Consider the following 25,233-nt stretch of genomic DNA (forward strand, 5'->3'; position numbering starts at 1 on the left):
GAATGAAATATTGATATATGTTATGACAGGGATGAATCTCAAAATAATTTATAAGAAGTGTAAGAAACCAGACTGAAAAAAAAAGGATACAGCGTATGATTCTACTTATATAAAATTGTAGAAAGTGCAAGCTAATCTACAGTGATAGAAAGCAGACCAACATCCACCTGGGAGTAGTGAGGGGCAGGCAGGAGGGGGTATAGGGGCTCAGGGAAACTTTGGGGGGTGATAGACATGTTCATTATCTTGCATGTGTGTGCTCATGTGTCAAACCTATCACACCATATACTTTACATACGTGCAACTGATTGTCCGAGTTATACCAAAATCCTTTATAGACTTTTGGAGGCAAATTACAGAAGGCTGCTAACTTTATTTTGTCAAGTAAGTGTACTCTTTAAAAAACTACCAGCTCATATCACCACCAGCAAAAGAAAAGACATTTTCAGACTAAGAGATACAAAGGTCACAATCTTATACCAAAAGACTCCTTCCCAAGAAAAGACAGTTGCTAACCTTAACACAGAAAAACTACCAAGTCTTTATTTTTCTCTCTTTGGTGAGGACACAGTTTCAGACCAGCTCTAGTGACTCTCTGAGCTGGGGACACACTGAAGGCTCCACAGTCCTCGGGCAGGTCCCAAGCTCACCTGCATCTCCAACCCGAGGGGCACTTCAGCCCCAGCAGCCCTGGGACGGTCACAGGGCGACACCGCGGCTGGACAAGTGACTGAGGGGTTTCCCTCCCCTCCCAGAGGACAAGAAGGTACAAGAAGAATGTGCCCGGAAAGGTTCTTGTAAACACTGCTTTGCTGCTGCTGAAGTGAACTGACTTGTTTCTAGAAGAGCTATTTACCCCCAAGCCAGATTTATCTGTGCTATGCTGCAAGTTAAAGTTCTATATGACAGTATTACAGTTGTTTACTGAATCTTCCAGGCTAGAGAGGAAATAAAATGTGAGCTCTAAAAAAGACCGTGATGTAGACTGGAACCCTTCTGATACTGTGCCAGAATGCTAACAAAATCCCAAAGACCTCCATCAGCTAAGCCCGAGAAGCAGGTTTTGTATAAATGGCACAGCGCAAGCAGTCCTCCTCTGGTGTGGCTGGATTAATGCTAAGAACAGCTGAGTAGGAAACAGGCCTGATATTGAACCCACCTCCCCAAGTCCCAGCTGTCAGACAGGGAGGGACAACTTCAAGCTCTGCACATGGCCATAAGCAGCAGAGATGGTGTGGGACAAGCACACTCAGTAACTAAGCAAGGACTTCATCATTTACAGAGGTCAAATACACAGTGGATCCACAACAGTGAGGGGCCTGTACCACAAGGACCCCTGGTGTACTTGTGGGGCACCCCAGCCCCATCAACACGTACACGCCCTGTACACAGCCACCGTCTGGCCACGTCTCAGCCTGAGGCATGTGTCCATGATGGCACGGTCCACCCTCTGTGGAACACAGCCAGGGAAGAGGCCCAAACACATCTCAAAATCATGCTGGGGTTACTGGAACAGGGAATTCCAGGGCCTCTGTCCCTGTGCATGGTTGAGAAGAGAAGCCAAGGAAAGAAGCCACAACAGCTGCCTTGTCCATCGCATCCTGCTCAGAAATCCTACAGGTTCTCTCTTGTCCACCACCCTAACCCCTCATTCCCTAATCTCCATTCTACTGGGCTTGCAAACCTAGACTCCTCCAAACCTGCCTCACCCTTTAGACTGGAAGCTCCACTTAGAATATCTTCTGGACTTTCTCAGGACTAGACTTCCAACAAGCACCCCTTGGTCAAATAACAAAGGGACAACTTTCCCCTCCGAGCCTCAGGGCTTCTCCGAACCCCAAAATCCCAGGAAGAATGGCTGGACACTGCAGCATTTAAGTAACACTGAGCCAGACCCACAGTCCAGCTGCTCCTCCATGACATGAGATGGCTATAGAGAAACTTCACCCTAGCACTTAGTCCTGTTTCAAAATAACTGCAAAGGTGCAGTTCTTTGTATGACATGAAGTTGCAGCAAGCCGTAGAAGAAAGCTGAGATATGAAGTTATTAAATGCAAATATTTAAGGAACTAACAGCTGCTAATGCCAGGGCAATGGCAGCTTGCAAATTTCCAGTCAGAATAATGATTCTGTTATGTCAGGAGCTGAGTCAAGAGCACAAACCCTGTTTTATTCCACCCTCTGCAGAGGATACAAAGTTTTTCTCAAAGCAACATTTCAGGAAGTTAGTCTGTTCATTGGGTAGTGCCTTAAAAATTGAAACAAGAAAACAACTCTCTCTATATATATATATCTGGTAACTCCAAGTTACCAGTGTCTATAATGGTCCAAGTGTCTATAATGGCCACCATGTAGAGGCCTGAAAGCATGTTCCACTCATGTTTCCATCCTGAGCAAGGCAATTTGACGTGACAGTCAGGTAAAAATTAAATATCTGACTACTAAAGGAACCAGTCAGAGAATGGACATGTCCAGGGCAAAATGGTCACATTAAATTTTTGGTTGCCATTTCTGATGAATTCCGCAACCCTAAACTGCACATTGATCATAAGCATCACCCTTCCTAGCTATGAGACTTGTCACTTAACCTCTCTTAAGGCCAGTTTTCCACCTCAAAACAAAGTTGTCACAAGAATAAGCATAATCATGCATGGAAAGGTATAGTATTGGCAAAAAATAAGCCTCAATAAACATTAAATCTTCTAAAATCTTTATGACAATGATGATAACCTCAAAAAGCAGTTCAGGAGGGTGAAAGGGAACTGGGAGATTGGCAAAGAGCCTACCGCTAAGCAGGGGGGATGAGGCCTGGAGGCTCCAGCCCCCGAGGCCAGTCTTCCCTCTGTATGGGACACGAGTTGTCTAACCATGTTCTGTCTCCCCCAAGTAAAATGTAAGGCCTGATCTACTGAGTTCCTTCTATGGCCCCAGAGCCTAGAACTGTGCCTTGCACATGATAGAAATTCAACTATTTGTTCAAAAAATGAATGGGGACTTAGGAATCTCTTGGAATTGCATGCAAAAAATGTTTGAGCCCCTTAGTAGGGTGGAGAGGTGGCATGGAATCTATTTTCATGAAATTCTGAAGGAGATCCGAGACCCAAATACAGGTCAAAAAGCATAGTGCTGAGTTTCAAGCACATGTATCAGAACACTAATGACCAAGGTTAGGTGAGTAGGGCAGTAAAATTACAGAGCAAAATCTAACAAAGAGGAGGGCTCTCCTAGAAGAGAAAAGGCCTCTCAAGGTGGCCACCATGCAATAGGCAGCTTCACCAGGGGCAGGCCCTAGCCTTTAAGTCCCTATTCTGCAAACTAGAGCCTCAGAGGAGGGAGCAGGAATTCATTGAATTATTTATATATATACATATGCTGTTCAGTTGCTCAGTCACATCTGACTCTTTGTGACCCCATGGGCTGCAACATGCCAGGCTTCTCTGACCATCACCAACTCCCAGAGTTCACTCAAACTCATGTCCATTGAGTCGGTGATGCCATCCAACCATCTCATCCTCTGTAGTCCCCTTCACCTCCTGCCTTCAATCTTTCCCAGCATCAGGGTCTTTTCTAAGAGTTGGCTCTTGGCATCAGGTGGCCAAAGGATTGGAGCTCCAGCTTCAGCATCAGTCCTTCCAATGAATATTCAGGACTGATTTCCTTTATGATGGACTGGTTGGATCTCCCTGCAGTCCAAGGGACTCTCAAGAGTCTTCTCCAACACCACAGTTCAAAAGCATCAATTCTTCAGCACTCAGCCTTCTTTATAGTCCAACTCTCACATCCATACATGACTACTGGAAAAACCATAGTTATTACTAGACGGACCTTTGTCAGCAAAGTAATGTCTCTGCTTTTTACTATGCTGTCTAGGTTGATCATAGCTTTTCTTCCAAGGAGCAAGTGTCTTTTACTTTCATGGCTGCAGTCACCATCTGCAGTGATATTGGAGCCCAAGAAAATAAAGTCTATCACTGTTTCCACTGTTTCCCCATCTATCTGCCATGAAGTGATAGGACCAGATGCCATGATCTTTGCTTTCTGAATGTTTCGTTTTAAGCCTAGTGGTCCTTGAGGAGGCATCCAGATGCCAGAAATACAGAAGGACATATGCGAAGATACAGGGCAAGAAAAGGGCAACAATAGACAGTTACTGAATTCTCCCCACAAAAGGATGCTTTGTTTTAAGACTAACAAGGTCCTGAGATTCCTAAACGATAGTACTTTTTGATTCAATGATTCAGGAAATCAAGATGACAAAAGACTACAATAAATTCAAGCTTTAAAATGAATTGTTATTTTATTAATCATAATAGCATCATTTTTATACAGTAACATATAAATGTTTTGTGTGTCTGTGTGTCTTTGTGTGTGTACAAGGGCAGTTAAAAAAAAAAATACATCTACAAAGTACACCTGGTGGGTATAGTCCTTTGTAATCATCCTCTAATGCCCTGGGGAACCCAGTTCCCTGTGGGGAGCCACCAATGCACTGAAGAGAGAACTTTAAGGCAGATCTGGGTCTGAGGACTTACTAAGCTTCTGTGAGCCTCTTTCCTCAACTGCAAAGTCAGAATCAGTCACATGGCAGGACAGTTGGGAGGCTTAGAGGCACGCAATGGCCACACTAAATGGGGCTCTCAAAGTGCAACACTGTCCCAGGCAAGTATACGGCACATACTTACTCATCCTGCCCTCACAACAATCCTCTCATTGTGCCCATTTTAGAAGTGAGGTAACTGAGGCACAGAAAGATCCAGAACTTCCCAAGGACCCACAATAAACTGCAGAACTGGGATTCAAGCCCAGGCAATAAACTCGCGACTACACCTGCAGCACAGAACACTGGGCTGGCCCATGACCATTACTCAGCAGGGCTTGACCCACTGCTCCAAGAAGGCCCTCCTACAGCAGAGAACAACCTGAGATGAAAAGTCAGGCCCCCATCAACAGCAGGAGCCTGCAGAGGGCCCAGAAGCAGCACTTCACAGACTCTGGACACTGGAATCTTTCACCTCCACCCCAAGGAGGGAAAGCTCCTTCCTCTTACCCACTCCCCAGGCGTTCGGGGCGGGGCAGGGGTGCTGACAGTTTGCCGCTGACAGTGGGCCTCCCCCTCTTCCAGTCACACCACTAAGTTTTTATAAGGCAAGGATTTAAAGGTTTGGGGTTTTTCCCCCCTGCCTTTTTACTTATAAGTTAAGAGGGCATGCCATTGTAACTATTTCTAAATTTCACGAACCTGCAAGTTCTTAGTGGAAGTTGTAGACAAACTAGCACAGGTCCAAAAGAGCAATTCTGGGGTTTATTCCAATTATGGAAACAAAATTGTCTGAGCTTTAAAGGGAGGTAATGAGACAGCCCAGTCCAATCCCAACTAAGCAACTTCAGACCTATACCTGCAAGACCAAGGAAGAAAGAAAGAAATCTAAAGGGCAAAATAACAGAAGTCTGGAATTTACTGTAGTAACCACTTCACTACATTTTCATAAAAGGAGGCATACCGCAGCACTCCGATCATCCAATCAAATTTTTTTTCCACGACCTCTGCATGGCCAGACTACCAGCTCTGGCCCCACTTCAAGGCCCCTTTTCTGTGAGACTATCAGGTAAAGCCTAACTCTGGGCTCCAGTCACCCGCTCCAGTTCTAAAAAGCAGAAGAAACTTGATGGAACAATGTACAACCTTTCCAACCCAGAATAAAGCTGGAGCTAAGGGCTGCTGAGGAATCATGCCTCATGGTTCAAAGGTCCATGTCCTGAAATAGTCACCCCATTCCATTCCAGGCCACACCCTGCCAAGCTGGGGCAGTTGGGCAGAGCTTTCTCAGGAAATAAAACAGGAAATGCGGAAAGGACAAAGAGAAGTATGACCATGTACCTCTGGAGCTTAATGGTTACCATCTAGCTTGGTTGAGAAGCCACAGGAAGGCTTAGGGCTTCCATCCAGCCACTACCAGCATCTTCACCTTACACACAAACCACAGCTCAGCCAGCTGACCAGGCAACAGCCACCAGACATGTTTAGGCATCTGTGGAAACCAGGGCAAAGTACAATTTCCATGTGTGTAATAAAAACGCAGACGACCAAGCACAGAACAAAGCATTACTCTAAAATTTGGGTTTACTGACTGAATAAACAGGTGGCAAAGGGAAGCAGGAAGCTAGGCAGCACTAGCTGAGCCAATACAGTCAGGCCCACAGCACTGGCATCAAAAACTCACTTGTGCCTAAGAAACAAAGTTCCTGCCATGCTTCTGTGTAGTTTGTGATTATTTCCTCTTATTTCTGCCTTAATATGTAGTGATGTTTTGATGTGTTGTGAACATCAGACTTTCTTAGCAAGGATAAGAGGAACCAAGAAAAGAGGAGTTTTTGTCCAGGATAAGGCCAGAGAACTAAAGAGGAAACAGCTTCCTTCGGGTGCAATAGAGGCAAGCAGCAGGCATCCAGGGGCGGGGACCCGAGGGTGAGGGCTGAGGTCTGGCCACTGCTCCCCACCCAGGGCCCCCCTGACCTTGCTAAGCAGTTTTTCCTTTGCAGACCCTGAGAAATGAGCCACCAGGAAAGAAAACAGGACTCCGCTCAATCTGCAGGTGAACACCTAAGAACAGTGGAATGTGAAAAGGTAAGCCAATCCACGGTCAAGGACAAGGTGACTTCAGGGGAAAACAAACAAGCCAAAAAGAAAGGAAGAAAAGAAAAAGAGTAAACACCAACAGTATGAATGTCCCAGTACTTCTCTGGAATGTTTGCCTCTAGTAATGGCAGAGATAGGAATGTCCCTCAGAGCTACAGAGAAATGCAAAGGATGGCGAGATCCCCTAGGCTGTCCTGGTGGAGATGACATCAGCAGAAACAATCTTCCATGGTCTTTCCCAATATGCATATTACAAGTGAGGAAAAGAAAACAAGTTCTGAGTCAGACCCTGGTTCAGAGCATCATGACAACTGAATTGATGAAAGAATGCAATCACAAATGTTGACCACTAAGGGAATGTAGAACGGCAGCTCAGGTGATTAATACAGAAAGTAGTAAGGACTTTTTCAAAGACTGCTTCTTGCTTATGAAGCAAAATATCTCATTCAAGTAAAACTATATCCAGAAACTTGGGAGGAAATATGACTCATTTAAGAAAACCTCACAAAAGTTTATCTCACAGATACTTGAAAGTTCTAAAGGCCAAAGTAATTTAAAGAGGAAAAAGAAATCTCAATTTTTTTCTCTTAAAAATCAGAAATATAAACCCAGAAGTGACAGAGCAGGCTTTCAGAAAACTCTAAGATGTTCATATCCTTTAATCCAATAATTCTAGTTCTGGGAATTTATACCCAGGAACTAACTATACAAATGAAAATAGAAAAATGAAATTGTCAACTGCAAATGCACCTACAATAAAGCAAAAAAATAAAAGTGGAAATAACATAAAATGTCCATTATCAGGGGAATGTTTTAATCTCATTACATCAACAGGCTTACACAACCATTAAAAATCTTTTTAAGAACAATGATAATAACATGGAAGAATATTTGATAAAATATTTAAGGGGATCTGAACAACACAACTGTAACAGTGTAGACTGAGGAGGAGAGACAGGGACAGGTAGCCAGGTGGCGGGTGTGTGCGATCAGTCAGGTCCTACTCTTCTCGACTCTACGGACTGTAGCCTGCCAGGCTCCTCTGCCCATGGGATTTTCTGAGCAAGAAACACTAGGTTGCCATTTCCTTCTCAGGGGATCTTCCCAACCCAGCAATCAATCTGCATCTCCTGCATTGCAGGTGGATTCTTTACCACTGGTAAAATTTCAGTTTACCAGGAATCTTTCTCACCCTCAACACAATGTAGCCAGTGCAGGCTTCAAACTCTCTCCCCTGCCTACAACCCTGGGGACCTTGGGCTCAGCACACGGTCTCACTGCCTGCAGTACTCTCACGTCCAAACTGGCAACCTGGGAGTCTCGAGTGTCTCTGTGAGGACAGACAGGGGCAACACAGCTCTCCAGCCTCTTCTGAAGCTGGGAACAAAGCAGTCAGTTAGTAGGTGCAGCTACTGCTTCTAAGATAACTTTATACCGCAAAGCATATGGAAAGTAGAACACAAAGAGTTCTTTATTCAAAAGAACTCTATTTTCTATGTTGTGCCTTCAATTTTTAAAAGACCAGAAAGCAAAGGAAGTCTTTTGACATAAAAGTGATTGATATTTACAAGCATAAAAACAAACATCTGCTGTAATTTACCTTACAGATGATCTTCCTATGCTGTCATGCCAATGAAATGTGACGCTCTTCTGCAATTTTATGCAGTGTAGTGCAAACGGACGCTTGACAGAAATGTAATTTCTTCTCCCCTAAGTGAGTGCTTTTTCAATCTCATACAGCACCTTTCAGAAAGCAGCTAGTGGAAGATGAGGCAGGAGCACTCCCACCGAAGCCAGGAGCTCTGAAGTCCCAGCTCAGCTGTTCAAAAGCCTCTGCCTTTATGCCGTATCTCCCCACTGCATACAATAGTGCAAACTCTTGGATTATCTTTATCAAGTTAGTTGCAGGCAGAGATCCTGTCTTAAACAAAAGACTACATAACTTGCCTCTTTTCTGTGTTTCCGAGAGGTGGGGAAGGAAGATTAACTTACAGATTTTTTTCATATTTGAGGACAAGTGACTCAGAATGCACCTATTCAAGACAGCAGATAAGTGTGGCTTCAGAGTCAGGCCGAGGGCCAGCTCTGCCGGTGACCCCGTGAAGGTCACTTCATCTCTCAGAGCTTTGGTTTACTCTTGTGTAAAGTGGAGTTAACTCCATCTGTAGCAAAAACTGAATGAGCAGGAGCATAAAGCTTCCTGTAGGGTTCCCCCAAGAGCCCCCAGAGCCAGAGGCCTGTCCCAGACGGCAATGCCCAGCCTCTGCTCTGCCCTCCTCACTGGCTGCCAGGCTCCTTAATTGATGACACCTTCACTGGTGCGGAGGGCACAATCACTTCATTAATTAAAACATCGTCACGTCTCAGCTAAACAGCACCCAGGTAGGCCCGCTCCCTCCTCCAGCAATCAGCCAGCTACAGAACCCACTAATAGCAGGCCCGGAGGTCCACATGGGCTGCGGAGCCTGCTCTGTGGTTCTTCTGAAGATCACAGCTCACACTTGGCACACTTAGTTGGCGACAACATAATTGGATACCATGGAACACAAGCATTGTTTAAAATATGAAAATGTTCACAAACTATGGCTTGGGTATCACTTTACAATAATAAAATTTCATGTATTCAGTAGGAAACTTCAAAGCACTAGCCATAGTTTATTCTCTATGTTAAAGACCACCCTGCAGGTTGCAGCAGAGACCCCCATAACTGGGCTGTCTAAGAACTATGGACTCAGGCTGAGGCCCACATGGGGTCCTGGCTGGCCAGCCTCAGGCAAAACCACTGACCCTCCATACCTCCCTCTTATCCTCCTCTGGAAATGAAGAGGGGAGCAGACCAACAAGGCTGTTTTGAAAACAAAATGAGGACTATGGGAAGATTCCTGGTAAACTGAAAATGCCTATGCAACCAAGCTGTTTATTTATTTAATTATGGAGTCAACTTATTGCTTAAATATTAATTTTTAAAGTAAAAAGGCAATGTAACAGTGCGGAAATCAAGAAGAAACTTTCCATTATTCTACAACCTTAACTATAGTCACTGTATATTGTTTTAATATTTTACACATGTGATGAGTGTACCTATTGCTTTACAATTTGCTTTTTCAAGTCTTTATATTTTTCATTACCTGAGTATGAGCTATTGTCACCATCAAACAGGGTCCCTTCCAACTCTGAGTCACTAAAGCTAGTCACAACACCAAAGGTCAGGGTCAGGCTTTCTAATAGCCTATGTAATGCTCAATTCGAGCACAGAATCACCAGCCCAGATGGGAACAAGGCCTCTGTGTGGCAGGGCTGCCCTCAAAATCCAGGGAGAGATCGCCTTCAGGCCTTCATCCCAACCAAGGGGACAGAATCAGAGAGAAGCTTAGAGGAGGAGAACAGACAAGACAGGCCTTGTCAGTGGCAGGATGGGAGGGTATTCCAAACAGGGTTGGAAGCCTCGTCCACATCAACCGCCCCAACAGCATCCCTGTGACCCTGAGTCACCAAGGAAAGGTCTGAGTATACTGAATAGACTTAGGCTGGAAAAGAATACTGCATTTTAGGATTTTCAGTAGAATTGGATAGTGTAACATCAGTTTGAGACCTGTAAAGGTGTATTTTCTCTTAATTAGCCAATTCACTCAGTAGGCACTGCACTTCGAGGGATATCAGTGTTACTGAGTTGGTACCACAGACCAGGCACAGGTGCTGAGCTCAGGGTCTACAGTCCATTCTCACACATTACCCTCCTCACGCCATATGAGGAGGGGCTGTCAGTACCCTGGTTTGGGAGATATTGAAGCATTTGGCCAAGGAAATTGCCTAGTAGTGGAGCTGGAACTCAAACTCAGGGCTGTGTGGCTCTGAAGCCATGCTACCTGCTATATCTACTGCAATATTACTTTTGTGTGTGTGGGGGGGAACTGGCAGTGAAAGATACACACTAACTGTGTGGCTCTGTGAGCATAAACCATACGAAAAGAGAAGCAGAACCCAGGCAGCTGCTGTATTACCAATGTAAATACAGGCAAAGAAATTGAGTCAAGACTGATGCCAATCCCACTGTGGAAGCCCCTCTCATTAGAGATTAGCACTGCTTCCTAAGAATTTCCACGGAAATCCGTGAGCCTCCCGGACATAAATGACTTTGTTAAAATGAGCCACTTGAAACACCCCTTGCCCATCTGCATCCCTGACATCTCGCCTGACGTCTCACTCCTGTGCAGAGCTTCAACCTGCTGTGTCTGCTACCCCAAAACGGCTCCTCCATCCTCCAGGAGGCCCAAATCCTTGCCTGGCCTACAAGGCAGGTCACACAGTATGAAGCCTGCCCACCCTCGGGGGCCCCTCTCACACCTCCACATTCTTTACAACTCCATACCTCTGCCTGGGACTCTCCTTCTAGTCATCATCCGCCTGGAGAGTAAAACCACTGCCAGGTCACCTCCCTGAAGGTCAGCTCTCTGCAGTGTCCTGAAGGCAGTCAGATCCACCCTCCTGTCTGCCCTTCCTCTGTACTTACTCCCATCTGCTACTGTCACAAAGATGGGAAGGCCTCTAAGCTCACCTCCTAACAGTCACCTGAATCTCAGTATCCTAGAACTGTGAGTAGAGCCAAGCATCAGGGGCACTACACACACAGCGGCCAGGAAGGTACCCTTCAACCCACCCTGCACACTTCCCCTCATCAGTGCACACTCCCTTCAAACAGCTCAGGAAATGGAGTTCCCCAGCTCACTACAAACAACTCTGCTACTCTATCAATATTTAAATCACAGACCGGCCTCTGGAAGAAGAGAGCCAACAGATGCAAGTTTCCTGGCCACGGTGTGTGTGCATCATAGCATGCGTGTGCTCAGTTGTGTCCAACTCTTCGTGACCCTGTGGACTGTAACTCGCCAGGCTCCTCTGTCCATGGGATTTTCCAAGCAAGAATACTGGAGCTGGTTGCCATTTCCTTCTCCAAGGGATCTTCCCGACCCAGGTCAGAGGAGGGCCCATAAACACTAGCAGAGTTCACGGCAGGCAGTCTAGTCAACTGGATGCCACCTCTGCCCAGTAGCAGCTGCCTGGAGTTTACCTTTCATCACCAGCCTTGCCCTCTGACAGCCTCACCTCACCACTGCCTCTTGCGAGCAATTCCCAGGAAGCTGACACATGACATCAGGCTATGTTGGACTTCAGTGAGGCTGTGCAGGTCTGCCTCAGTCTCTCCAGTATTCTAAAGAAATGCACTGTGAAATGAACAAATAACCCTTTTCCATGCCTGGAGAGTTGTCCAGTCTCCTTACAGGTATCAGACATACCAGAACACATATGTATACTACATTTGAGAGATATGTGCTGTAGACCATCCTAGTTCCTCCAAGTCTGATTCTTCAACACATCTTCACTATGATGAGTCTTTTCATCAGTAATAAACCACTTAATATCTGTGAGGCTTTAAACTTTGGTATACTTTTGCATATACAACTTCTTTACGTAGCTGATACTCTGTACTCTGTTAATAAACTGAAAAAAAAAAAAAAGTCCCTAAACTATTCAGAATCTGACCAGAGGGCCACAGGAAGCCCTGTGGATAGTCATGGTGGTTGGCACAATCCACACCTGACTCTCAAACACCCTCCCCACCCCACCTCCACCCACCCACCCAGTGGCTCTGGGCTCAGGGAGGTGCCTCTCAGGCTGCAGTAAAAGTCTCATCTGTGAGGACAGATTTACCAGAACAAGTCAAATGTTAGGAATTTTCTTTTAATTATTTATTTCACAAGTTTCTCAAGTGCCATGCAACTGGAAAGTAATCATTTCAATGTACTCTTTAATCAATAAACATTAAACAAGTATGCTCAAAACACTCAAGTCCTACAAACATTTCCCAGTGAAAAGTATGGCATTAAAAAAATAACAAAAACATAACAAGCAACCTTTTGACAGTCAAGAAAGGTGTTTAGTGATCCAAATTCAGACCAAAAAAAAAAACAAAACAACCAGTCCTTTCAGCAGATGAACAAATATTTCCTCTGTAAGTGACACACTCTGAGATATTTACACTGCCAAACATAACTCATAATGACAACCACCAAGGAAGCTAAACCTAATGGAAAAACCCCAGGCTGGCAATCAGGAGCCCTGACTCTGGTCCCAGGACAGGCTGCTGGCTATGTAATCCTACTAAAGTGGTGGCCAGGCCTGGTACCCCTCTCTCTAAGGGAGAAGAATACTCCTATCCTAAGAAGGAGTATCCATCACCACCCACACCACTCAGAAATGTTTGGGGAACTAAAAAAAAAAAGAGAGAGATGAAAATGCTCTGGAGTGTCTTCCATAAATATGAGGCATTATTATTATTAGCTCAAAGATGACCAGGAAAATAGGATTATAGAATATCAGAGGTGAGAGGGAGCTTAAAGGTGAGATGATCCAGGAGTTCCTAATCTGGGGTCCAGGCCTCCGATGCTGTCCACAGGTGTGCTTTCTGGGAAGAGGTCTGTACTTGTTATCAGTTTCTCAAACAGTTAAGAACCTCTCAGGCTCTCCTTTTACAAACATGAAAACTGAGACCCTAAGGTATGTGGCTGTCCTCGGCTCAGGATTAGTCAGGAAGACGCTGGACCGAGCCCAGGGCTCCTAGTCTCCATCTACACTCTACAATCCCACATTCAAGGGAAGGAAAAAGTCACATAAATCTCATACAGCCATAGAGCACATTAATATTATACAAACCACTGCATATGTTCTTTCTAAAGTTGTAGCAAAATTTCCCTCCCTTCATTTTCCTAAGGCTTCTTGCTGAGGCCTTTGATCACTGAGACAGCATTTTATTCATTTCTACACTTTCATATCTTGTTCTTGCAGTGCCTAATGTCAGGACACTCTCAAATGACATTTTAATATTGAAACTAAAGCTTTTATTCTAGGAAACAAGAAAACTAGAATCCACGATGCTCTGTTTTACCAAGCAAACAGATAAACATACAATCATGGGAATAAATGCAAGATAATATATTAAAGTAAGGCATTTTTGTCATGTTGTGTCTTTAATCAAAATACTAAAGCTTGTGCTCTTAGATGGCCATTGTCCCTGAAATAGTTACCTTTGGAACTACATGTATGCCAGGAATGTTGCATTGCACAGAATGCTTTGAGTTCTTCTTTAAAGATCATCTCCAGTTGGCAGAGCACAATCGTTTGAATACAAAAATCTGAAAGAATTCCTACACAGCCATCCGAGGGCCAGAACTGAGCCCATCAGCAACCAGATTTCAGGCACTGACATGCCTTCAGGTATGTGAAAGATCCCAGCCAGGGCCATAAAGAAAGGTCTCTACGCATGGAATGCAAGCTGACTTCCTAAGGAAGGCACTGCCCTGGTGCCTTCAGGCATGTAGCTGCACTTCCAAACAATTTTAATTGGGAAAAAAAAAAAATGCCAGCACCATCACTCACACGAATGTGGTCATTACAAAAATAATCTAGAGGGTGGCCTTCACAAAGTCACCAGCACAATCCGATGGCAGATAAGGCAGGCCCGAGTCAGATGAGAGGTCCAGGTGAGGGTGGCCAGAGAGCATTTGGTAACAGATATCATGATCTCTAAACACAAGCTGCTCTTACTGTTATTAAGAAATCTATGCCATCTTTTTGATAATTCCATAACATCCTGGAATCAACCGTGACCCAGTCAGAGGAAGGAAACCTGAGCATGAGGCCCTTGTCTGAACAGATTTCCAAGTGGATAAACAAATGAGAAAATTTAAAGACAAATGCCCCTCAAGCTCCCACCCCAGAAACTGCCTGGCCATCAGAAATCTGGACTGGGCATCCAGGACTGGGGAAAGCCAGCTATATGTTTCAGCAACAAGCTGTGTTCAAAACCCAGATATTGCTTTTATACATACTTACTTTTAGATTATTTAAATCTTATGACCTATATCTTATATACTTGAGGCTAAAAATAATAAAGTTCCAGTTCCCCAATAGTGTGAGTTAAGAATGACATTTCCATTCAAATGAGTTATCATCCTTCTCCCAAAAAGTGAATTCGGAGTACAGACCTAATCTCTCTGTTCTTCTGTGCTTCGTTCCTTTCCCACATAATAAATATCATCAGCCTCGTGGCCAGTTTCTTTAAAGCTCTCAGATGATTGTCAAGAGAAAAACACAGCACAGAAAAGTTTTTGATGTAGTGATCTCATATCTCAACTAACATAACCTCATCGAGGAGACTGTGAAACTCTAGAAGTAAATGCACACAGATTATTGTTTCCCACATGACTCAAGAGAAATCCCAGTTGTAGTGGTTCCCCTTCAACGACTTTATGGGGAGGCTGCGGCAGGCTGGTGATTCAAGCGGAATAAGAAATTTCAGGCAGGAAGGGGAAGGCCAGCACTCAACAGGGACCACCTGCTTGGTTCCCTTGCCCGGGGCTCCAACCTGCCCATCCTTCAGCATATTGGGAATACTGGGGACCAAGGAACAGCAGAGAAAGGGAAAAACTGGTGTGAGCTCACCGCTCGTAGCCCAGGTTTAAAATCTCTGAGCTGGCCTCCTGATTTTCATCAGGACAGCCAGGGAGTGTTTGGTAAACAGTGTAATGAGTAGCCGTGGAGCCTCAGAGCAGCCAACCCTCCTTAACCACAGAAATACAGGACAACTGGGGTAAAGGAGAGAAAGGGAAGACCCAGGAATGGTGCACAGACCACACCTGAAGGCCATCTTCCCTCAGGCGCCTAATCCTCAAAGGCTGCAGCTGTGTGGGACCCGAGGCGACAGCACAGCTCGCTCCCCCTGACCAACTCCGTCTGAAAAGAAGGCCAACCCCCTCCGGTGGAAGCTGAAACTCAAAGAGCCACTGAAACGGAGCGGCAGAAATCACTACCTCTCCAATCCCAGGCCTCTCCGGATGCCCCAACGGCTGGAAACTCCAGAGGAGGGAGGGAGCTCCCGTTTCTAAAAAGCACGATTTGGGAAGACCCCTTGGGCCAACGGGGCAAACACCCCCAGCCTCTCTCCCGCCTGTCCCCCAGCCCTAGGACCTGCTCACAAGGAAGGGCTTGCTCCCCACGCCGCACCCCCGCCCACCCCATGTAGAGCCGGTAAGGGACAGTGAGGGTGAGGAGGAAGGAAATGGAGGACGGTCTTCAAAGCGCCCCAAACCAGCGCATCCGCATAAGTGTCCCGCCTGCTCTGGCCGCCCCTACCCTCCAGGACACCCGAGGACCGGGCCCTGCCTTCTAAGTGACGCCGACCGGCCCGCCGCCTCCTCCTGCGCTCCCCACCGCCCCCACCTCCAGGGAACCCCCGCACCCCTCGCTAAGTCCCTCAGAGAGTCTTCCATCCCGCTAGGGCAGCAGCACTTTTACCTCCACGGGTCCCGCTCCGCAACTTCTGTCTCAGCCGAGCCGAGGAGGACTCGTCCGCTCCCCTGTGGCGCCCCCCGCTCCCGGCACCCCACCTCGAAACCCGGCCCCCGCGCGCCCTCCGGAGGCCCCTCTACGTCCCCTCTGGCGCTCCCCTCGGCCCCCGGGCGCCGCTCAACACCGGTCCCCCACCCCCAGCTCCCTCAGCGACTCGCCCCCGGACGCCCCTCAACACCCCTACCCCGCCCCCGGCTCCCTCAGCTACAGGAAGTTCGCGCGCGGGCGACGCGGCCCCAGAGTCTGCCCTCAGGCGCGGAGCGCGGCCGCGGCCTGACAGGGCGCGGGCCCCGCTGCCAACAAGCGCCCCGCGTCCGTCCCCGCCACCCACACATCCCGCAGAGCCCCAACCGTCGCGGCGCGTCCCTCACCTGGGCCGCCGCTCGTCTCCCGACACTCGGCGCGCCCCGCTCCTACCGCAACTGCGTCTCCAAGCCCCGGCTCCGGCTCCGGCCACGGCTCCCGCCCTCGCTCCGGCCGCGCAGCCCGGGCCCTGCCCTAACCCAGCCGCGGCCGCTCCTGCCGCCAGCCCCGAACGCCTCGCCCCCCAGCCTCCGCTGTGCTCTTCCCATTGGCTGCTGAGCGTCGGGCCCCGCCCCAAAGGAACCTTCGGCTCCCCTGAATGGGCCGGAGGAGAGCCAAGGCGGCACGCCCCCTAGCGAGCCAAAGGGACCTCCCCTGGGCTTCATTGGTGACTTCGCCTGTCCATCAAAGGAGGGGCGTGCCTACTTAGCTGACGAGAGGGCGGTTGGGGTCACTTCCCCGAGTCGCTCCAAAACTGTGGGTCCGTGAGACTTTCTCCCAGGATCCAGGAGTGTTTCAGCCTTGTGGACGCGCTTAGATGGGGGCCGAGGGAGGGTGGCACGGCGCTTAATGGGAATTCAGGGAAGGTAGTCTTTCTGAAAGTTTCCTTTCCGATGGCACTCACAGACGCCAGTGTCATTAGGGCTTCTTAGATTCACTTGAGCCGGCTTAGTTTTTAAAAGCAGGACAGAGAGCGGTGTGTGGTCGCGCGCGCGTGTACAGAGCTCACGCGAAGGTTTGGGGATCCCAGGCCAAGTAACTTCCTAGGAGGGAGGCGACCCGGGGTAAACAGTAAATAAACGGCAGAAGCAGGGTCAGCCGTACCCCAGGCCTGTACTGATTCCAAATTCGGAATTTGAAATTCGGCCGGACGATGGTGCTGCAATATGGAAAAACGCTTAAACTAAAATGTTAAAAGGAAAAGCTGGATAAGAAATGGCAGGGACTCTTAAAACTGCTACTGTGTTTACACAAGAGTCTCTTCTAGTGGACAGAAACAGAGTAGGGTTTTTTCCCTTTCTAAAGTATTTGTTCGGTTACAATGTGGTTGTGATAATAATCATTGAGAAAGAGGGAAAGAAAGGCTGTGCCAGATCCAGCTACTGTCAAGAAGTCCCGGCCATTCTCCAGGACTCAGCCCACAGGGGCCACTCTGCCACCCAGAATACCTCTGGATTGTGTGTACAGAACCCAGTCATCACTTGAGGTCTCCCAGGCCTCTGAGAACTGGGTAAATTGCGGTTTGCCCCGCTTTTCCTGTGAGGATCTAAAGTCATTGCCATGGTTTCTGAACAAGTCCCCATCACCCCTCCCTCCAGCCTCCCGCTCTTTTCCAGGTGCCTGCTGGTCCTTGCCATCATCCCGTCTCCAACTGCACACACTCACACAGTCCCTCATCACACCAAGCACTGGGAAGGCCAGCAGGGGTTCCTGCAGCCCGGACCCCACAGGGAGGCATCAAGCCTGGCGCTGCCTGGCAACACAAGACACCTCTGGAGTCCTTTTGGCCTCTTGACCCTGAGCCCACTACCTGGCCACCTGACCAAAGCAGGCCTCTGCCCTCTGGCTCCCTTCTCTTCTCTCTCCTTTCTTCTAAAGAAAAAAACAAAATTCCTATCATTTCTTTCCCCAGCAGTTTGATCAGCTCTTTGATTCTCACCTCTGTCCCCAGAGCTTATCAGATGATTTTTCCCAAGAGATCTTCCCTTTCCCTGCTGTGAACATTCCAACTCTGACCCCTACAGAAATGTCGCAATGTTGCATCCAGCCCCCTACTATCAGATCCAAACAGCCCTGAAGCTCCATCCTGCCTCTGCTCCTTGAGCAAGTCACTGCCATTCTCTGTACCTCTGTGTCTCAGTTTTTAGCATGTGGGCGATGACAGGGCCCACCACCACGCAGGGTGAGGAGTAAATGGGGCAAATCAGGTGAAAGCGAGGGGAGCCGCTCTGGATGGGCAGGTGTGGGTGCTTGATATCTGATCAGTTAATGTAGTTGCGCTCTGTCACCATCATTTTGCTCCCCATGAAAAACGTGCTCATTACCTAAGTCTGGGGCAAAGGCTGACGGGTCCTTTATTAGCCATTTCCCACTAAACAGCTGGGATAAACAGGCAGCCCAAGTTAAAACATACTTTTACAGGGACTTCCCTGGTGGTTCAGTGGCTAAGACTTCACACTGCCAATGCAGGGGACCCAGGTTCAATCCCTGGTCAGGGAACTAAATCCCATGTGTTGCAACTAAGATCCAGTGCAGTCAAATAAATGGTGCTCAGTTGCTTCAGCCGTGTCTGACTCTTCGAAATCCCATGAACTGTAGCCCACCAGGCTCCTCTGTCCATTGGATTTTCCAGGCAAGAATACTGGAGGGGGTTGCCAAGCCCTCCTCCAGAGGATCTTCTTGGCCCAGGGATCCAAACTGCATCTCTTGGGCCCCCTGCATTGGCAGATGGATTCCCTACCACTGTGCCCAATCAAATGAATAAAATAATTTAAAAAATAGTTTCACAGAGAATAAAACAGTCTCCGAAAAATTAAAATACCCAGATAGTTATTGTACAGTGGTACAGGTACATCTTCCAAGAAAAAATTCAAAATCTGTTATAGATACTTATTTGATTGATAATTATAATATTTAGAGAATGTGCAGGACAGGGGATAGGGTGGATTGTGGATTCAGGGTGGGATGGATCTGAGTCCTGTCTTGCTTCCAGGAAGACTCAGCAAGGATATCAAACCTAGAAAAGGCCTCCAAGTGATCCCCAGAGGGTCACCATATTGTGTGTGTGAGTGTTTGCGCTCACTCATGTCCAACTCTTTGCTACCCCTTGGACTGTAGCCCACAAGGTTCCTCTGTCCATGGGATTTCCCAGGCAAGAATACTATAAATGGGTTGCCATTTCCTTCTGCAGGAGATCTTCCTGGCCCAGGGATTGAACCTGACTCTCCTGTGTCTCCTGTATTGCAGACAGATTCTTTACTACTGAGCCACTGGGGAAGCCCTGCCATATTGAAGGCAGTGATATTTAAGTGAGCCAAGGTGAATGGAAAGGATGAGCAAAGGCCCAGAGGCAAGAGATCCTGCTGTCCAGGGAGACAGGCGGGTTCTTCTTGGCTGGAGCATGCAGCTGAGCTGCGAGTAGCCATGCAGTTCTGGCAATCTGTTTTGCCACTCCAGGTCTCAGTTTTCTCAGCTGTAAAATGGGCATAATCACAGTCTAATGTTTAGAGAAATTGCCAGGATTCTTACGGTCACTCCTGTGATGTTCTTAGGACATAGCTGGTACAGTCAGTGGCTGTTAAGGGTTTTACAAGGACCTATTTGCAGTTTGTAAAAGTATTCTTTTTAAACATCTGTGATTGGCCTTTCAGCAGCTGAGAAGTTGAGCAGATGGCCTGGAAGAGGGCTTCAGATTTCATTGTCCTCCCAGCATTTGGACCCTCCCCCGAAGCCCCTGGCTAAAATGGTTTGAGCCCAGGAGAAAAAAAAAAAAAATGTGATTGGGACTTCCTTGGTAGTCCAGTGGTTAAGACTGCGCTTCCACTGCAGGGGTTAAAGGTTTGATCCCCGACCTGGGAACTTAGATCCCTTAAGCCAAGCTCACTGCAAACAATTAAAAAAAAAAAAAGTGATTAAAAAAACAAAACAAAACGAGAACAGGTACTGTGCACCAACTGTTAATACTCTGGAGACATCAGAGTGTTAACTGTTGGGGCCACAGGAATACGTCTCTGGATACACCTTGGAATGAAGTGCTCCCTGCCAAGTTGTATAAAGATCTGAATTCCTTATAAATGTGCCATTGACTAGGAGGCAACTACCCCAGCCTTTCTTCCTTTGAATAGTTTTGCTCCATGCTGGCCTGCACACATCTGCTTACATAAAGCTGTACCAGCAAGCACAGGGCTTCCCTCATACCTACCACACTCAAGTCAGCACCACTGGGCAAGACACCCAGGCCTGGAAACCACTCCCTTCCAAAGTCAGCAGCATATGGTCAGCATCATCTGAACAGCATTTCCCAAAGTGGGCATCTCCAGGATGCTCTCTGCATTGGGATCACCACATTTTCCACAAGTTCCTCAGTTGATTCTTCTGCCTCACACAGTCTGAAGCACTATTCTGGATGCTGACTGATAACTCTAACTTTTTCTAAGTGGATAGGGTTACATTGTTGCCATCAGTGCCAAAGTGGAGAAAGTATCAACAATGAAACCAATACTTTCAAGTTGGGTGTTTTGAAACTCTGACCAAAGACCTGTCCTGCCCAAACTTCATATGTGATACATTGTAAAGTATTTTTTATCTTGTGATAAAGCTTTGAACTCCCTCAGGGACTCCTTCCTTGAGTCCCTGCATTTCAGGAGGATGAGGTCCCGAACACCACAGTGATGCCATTCTGAATGCAAAGTATCATCTTATGTCTTTCAGGCTCCTGGATCAGATAAACTGAAAGTCACCCTGTGATTGTAAAATAAGATTTTGTTTATGATGTTATCATGCTTATCTACTAATGTGAATCCAGATTTCCTTGAAACAAAATAAAACTAGATACTGAAGCTAACTTTTTTAAAAGCCGGAGCAGTCTCAAAATGCATATTCATAAAAAAAAAAGTGACATTTGTGGGACTTCCTTGGTAGTCCAGTGGCTAAGACTCTGGGCTTCCAATGCAAGGAGCCCAGGTTCCATCCCTGGTCAAGGAACTAGATCCTGCACACCACAACAAAGACAGAAGATCCAGTGTGCTGCAGCTAAGACCAGGCACAGTCCAATCAATCAATCAATACATAATTCTTTGTATTTGAAGTGACATTGCTCTTGTTGGTTAATTTTGTAACAAATACCTAAATGTTACAAACTTGAACTTATAAAAGAAGTTGTACCAATACTTATAAAATAAATGTACAGCAATAAAATGCTGCTAGTGCTTACATATAGGATGTTATGGAAAGACCCCCACCACTAAAAACATAAAGAGGGTTTGAAATCACAGGTGGAGACAGTGAGGAGCCATCAAGGGCTGTTCTTGGCTCCCAGACCAGCTATCACCAAAGGTTCTGCTGACCAGATGTGACCTTCATCTGGGTGTCTGTGCCTGACTTGCCGAATTACCATCCGGGAACGCTAGACAGGGCTCTGCCTTGGAGGTGTCTGCATCTGCATGGGCACTTCCAGGTGGGCTGGCCTTGGGCTCCCTCCCCAGCCAGGGCTTGGGATTGTGCATGACTCTATGTCACAATCACGGCAATGGTACAAGAAGTAGCACTGCAGTCGGGCTCCCACCCCAACTCTGGTTAAACATTTAATTGGGTCCCAGTCCCTTCCTCATGGTAGAGGGAAAGAGGAGAGGTCTGAGCACCACGGGTCCAGTTTTATCTTTTGCTAAAAAAGGATTCCACCCCCCACCCCCAGCAATTAATCAAGCCTAGGACTCAGTCAAAGGCTCAGGGGTTCATGGTTCTTTTCTGCTTTGTTTTTGCAGCATTTTTTCTTTCTTTTCTTTTTTTTTAAAGCAGGTTTAGGTTTACAGGTTTGGGCATGTCACCTCACTTCCTGGCCTCAGTGTCCTCATCTGGACAGAGAAATAGTGGGGTGGGAGGGGTAGAGGAATTAAACATCTTAATAGATGAAAAAGATTCGCACGGTGCCCAGTGCAACAGAGGCACTTGCCCGACCAATGATGCTGCTGGCATCAGGCCACACGGTCAGCTCAGGCACATCCTCATCTGTAAAAGGGAGGGAGGAGCCTGGCAGGCCCCAGCAGACATGCCAGCTCCCTCTCCCTCTTCAGCACTCCCTGCCCCACAAGGAGCAGAGCCACGGGTGCTGCTCCTAAGAGTGGACACGACACAGGGAAGGCGGACTTCCTGCCCAGGTGAGTGCCAGGCCCACTGGCATTATCACCCATGAAGGAATGCGGGCACCATCCCCCCAGATCACAGGCCACCCCACCCTGCTGCCCTGTTCCTACTCCCACAGCCCTCTGCTCCTCCCTGGGCCCTGTTCCTGCCCCTGCCTCACCTCCTGTCCACCCTTCTCACTCGGTGGGAGCCTCCAACAAAGTCTGAGACCCGCCAGAAACCCACGCTCCAATCCAGACAGCCCCACTGGGGGCAGGGGGTGGGAGAGGCCACCTCCAGGTCAAGTTCAACCAGTTTCTATGCCCAGTGGACTGCCTGTGGTCACCTACTTCCTCTGGGTCTGGGCAGAAAATGGTCAGTCCACACCAGAGCTTGCCAGAGTGGATCCTGGATGGGTTTTGAGCTCTCTGAGCTGGAGCCATGTATGCCACGAGGCAGGAGTGTGTGACGAAGGACCGTTCCTTTTCTTCTCTAGGAGAATGACTGAGGGACAGCAGCTCAGAATGTGTGGTCAGCCAGGTAACAGGCAGAGGGGCAATGATTTCACACTGAAGGGCAGTATTGGGCCAGGAGTGGGGTGGGTGGGAGAGACTGGCAGGAGGAGGCTGCTTTGCGGACCACTGAACATCAAAGCCGAAAGACCCTGAAGGATGAGCAAGAGAGTCTTCCTAAGGTGAGGAGGCAGAGGCCCAGGGAAGCCAGGTGAGCTGCTGGAGGTTTTCCACTCATCAGGGCCAAAGACCCTCTCAAACCTGGGCTTTCTGACTCCTTCCTTCCCTACATGAAGTCTTTCTCTCCCTCCGACACAGCAGACATGGGATACCAGGTACCGAGCTGGGCATGAATGAAAAATAAAATTTTCTCCACTTTCCAGCAACTCATGCTAGTGGGCGCCAGAGGGGGGAGCCTGTGAACAATGACCTTGAAGGGTCCAAGCAATGCCCTGGGGGTCCCGGAGGGCTCCCCAAAAAAGGACCATTTCAGCAGACTCTGAAAGATAAGCATGGCAGGGCTTGGAAGGACATGTCTGAAGGGCAAATCATGGGAGCCGCGGGTGCAGGGTTGTCAGCCTGAGGTGGTGGAGCACAGGCAGATCCTTAGAGGCAGGAGGGAAATGTCCCTCCCAACAGTTTAAGACCAAGGTCAGGGGTATCCAGCCAAGGGCCTGCTCCTGGGAGTCGTCCTCTGAGTATGTGGGTCCTGGCACCTCCTGGTTGGCCTGGGGTGTAAGACAACAGAGCCAAGGCTCCTCCCACTGTCCCTCTGAACACACCCTTCCTGTTGTGACAACTCTGTTCTCTGTGTAACTGGTTCCAGCCCGTGGCTCGGGTTTCAGATTTCGCCCGAGCACTCATTGAGGCTGATGGAAGTATCATGTGGGCCCTGGGGACAGCCAGCCCGCCAAGCCCAGCCCTGCTAATTACAGGTCACAGCTTTCTTGTTAGGTGCCCAGACAGCAGGCACCCTGAGCCAGGCCCTCCCGGGGACCAGGCCTGGGAGACTGCTATCGCACCCTCATTCAGGCAGTCTTCACTCAGCACCTGCTGGGCACACCACCTGCGGGGTGCCTGGGGAGGACCCAAGGGGCTGAACTGGTTCTGACTTCTCCCAGCCCTCAGTACCAATCACAGCTGCCACCCAAAGGACCCCTTTCCATGGGGACAGCCCAGTGATGGTGCTTTATATATGAGAACTCCTGCTTCCTTACACCAGCTCCACTTTGCACTTGGGGAAACTGAGACTCAGGGGGGTAAGATGGCTTGGTCAAGGTCATAGGCTTAAGCTGGCTTAAAACTCAACATTCAAAAAACTGAGATCATTGCACCCAGTCCCATTGCTTCATGGCACACAGAAGGGGAAAAGTGGAAACAGTGACAGATTTTATCTTCTTGGGCTCCAGAATCACTGCAGATGGTGACTGCAGCCATGAAATTAAAAGACGCTTGCTCCTTGGGAGTAAAACTATGACAAACTGAGGCAATGTATTAAAAAGCAGAGATATCACTTTGCTGACAAAGGTCCATCTAGTCAAAGCTATGGTTTTCCAAGTAGTCACATACGGATGTGAGAGTTGGATCATAAAGAAGGCTGAGTACTGAAGAATTGATGCTTTTGAACTACCGTGCTGGAGAAGTACTTCTTCAGAGTCTCTTGGACAGCAAGGAAATCAAACCAGTCAATCCTAGAGGAAATCAACCCTGAGTATTCATTAGAGAGACTGATGCTGAAGCTGAAGCTCTAATACTTTGGCCACCTGATGTGAAGACATGACTCACTGGGAAAGGCCCTGATGCTGGGAGAGATTGAGGGCAGGAGGAGAAATGGATGACAGAGGATGAGATGATTGGATAGCATCACTGACTCAGTGGACATGAATTTGAGCCAACTCCGGGAGACAGTGAAGAACAGAGGAGCCTGGTGTGCTGCAGACCACGGGGTCACAGAGTCGGACACAACTGAATGACGGAACAGCAAGAACAAGCTCTCATTTGGGGAAATATTAAGGAATGGTGATTTTTTTTCCCCCCAGTAAGGAATTGTTTTGTATTTACAGGCTTTGGTGTCATTGAACTCTGAGATCAGAAAAAGCATCTATGAGAAATTTGGATAAACATGTGAGGAGTTATATGAAAATGTTTGAGGCCATCAGACTCATACTCAACTGGGGGAAAAGGGCAGGATGGTTTACTGAGAGGAGAGAGAGGTGAGAGTGAGTTAAACGTGAACTGAAAAATCGAGGGCAGGCAGATGACAGTGGCAGGCACCGAACCAGAAGATGGTTTAAAGCCTCAAGGACATGGAGCTTTAACTGGGTCTCAGGAATGGGCAGGATTTCGATGGGTGGGGACAGGGAGGAGAGAATGTCAGATTGTAGGGCCAGCACCGTGGTCCCCAGGCAGAGCTGTGAGGCTGGGACAGGGCCTGAATGGCTGGGGAAGAAGGATGCCCAGAGGCTTCCTATCATATCTGCAAGTAGGAAATCTACTCCAGCCAAGAGACAGGCCTTTCCAGGTGCTGGGGCTGGT

The 25,233-nt window shown here is 47.9% G+C and overlaps 1 protein-coding gene across 2 annotated transcripts in view; it reads right to left on the reverse strand.

The window, feature by feature from the left end:
- The window catches only part of PACSIN2 (protein kinase C and casein kinase substrate in neurons 2), a 112,381-nt gene extending 95,817 nt beyond the window's left edge, over window positions 1-16,564 (reverse strand). Inside the window, exon 1 of one of the 2 annotated variants that reach the window (XM_018048866.1) lies at window positions 16,414-16,564. The gene's annotated coding sequence lies outside the window, so the exon portion shown is untranslated. The remainder of the gene's footprint in view (window positions 1-16,413) is intronic. The other variant, XM_018048865.1, reaches the window with a different exon arrangement.

Source organism: Capra hircus, chromosome 5 (genome assembly GCF_001704415.2).
Source record: "Capra hircus breed San Clemente chromosome 5, ASM170441v1, whole genome shotgun sequence".
NCBI lineage: Eukaryota > Metazoa > Chordata > Mammalia > Artiodactyla > Bovidae > Capra > Capra hircus.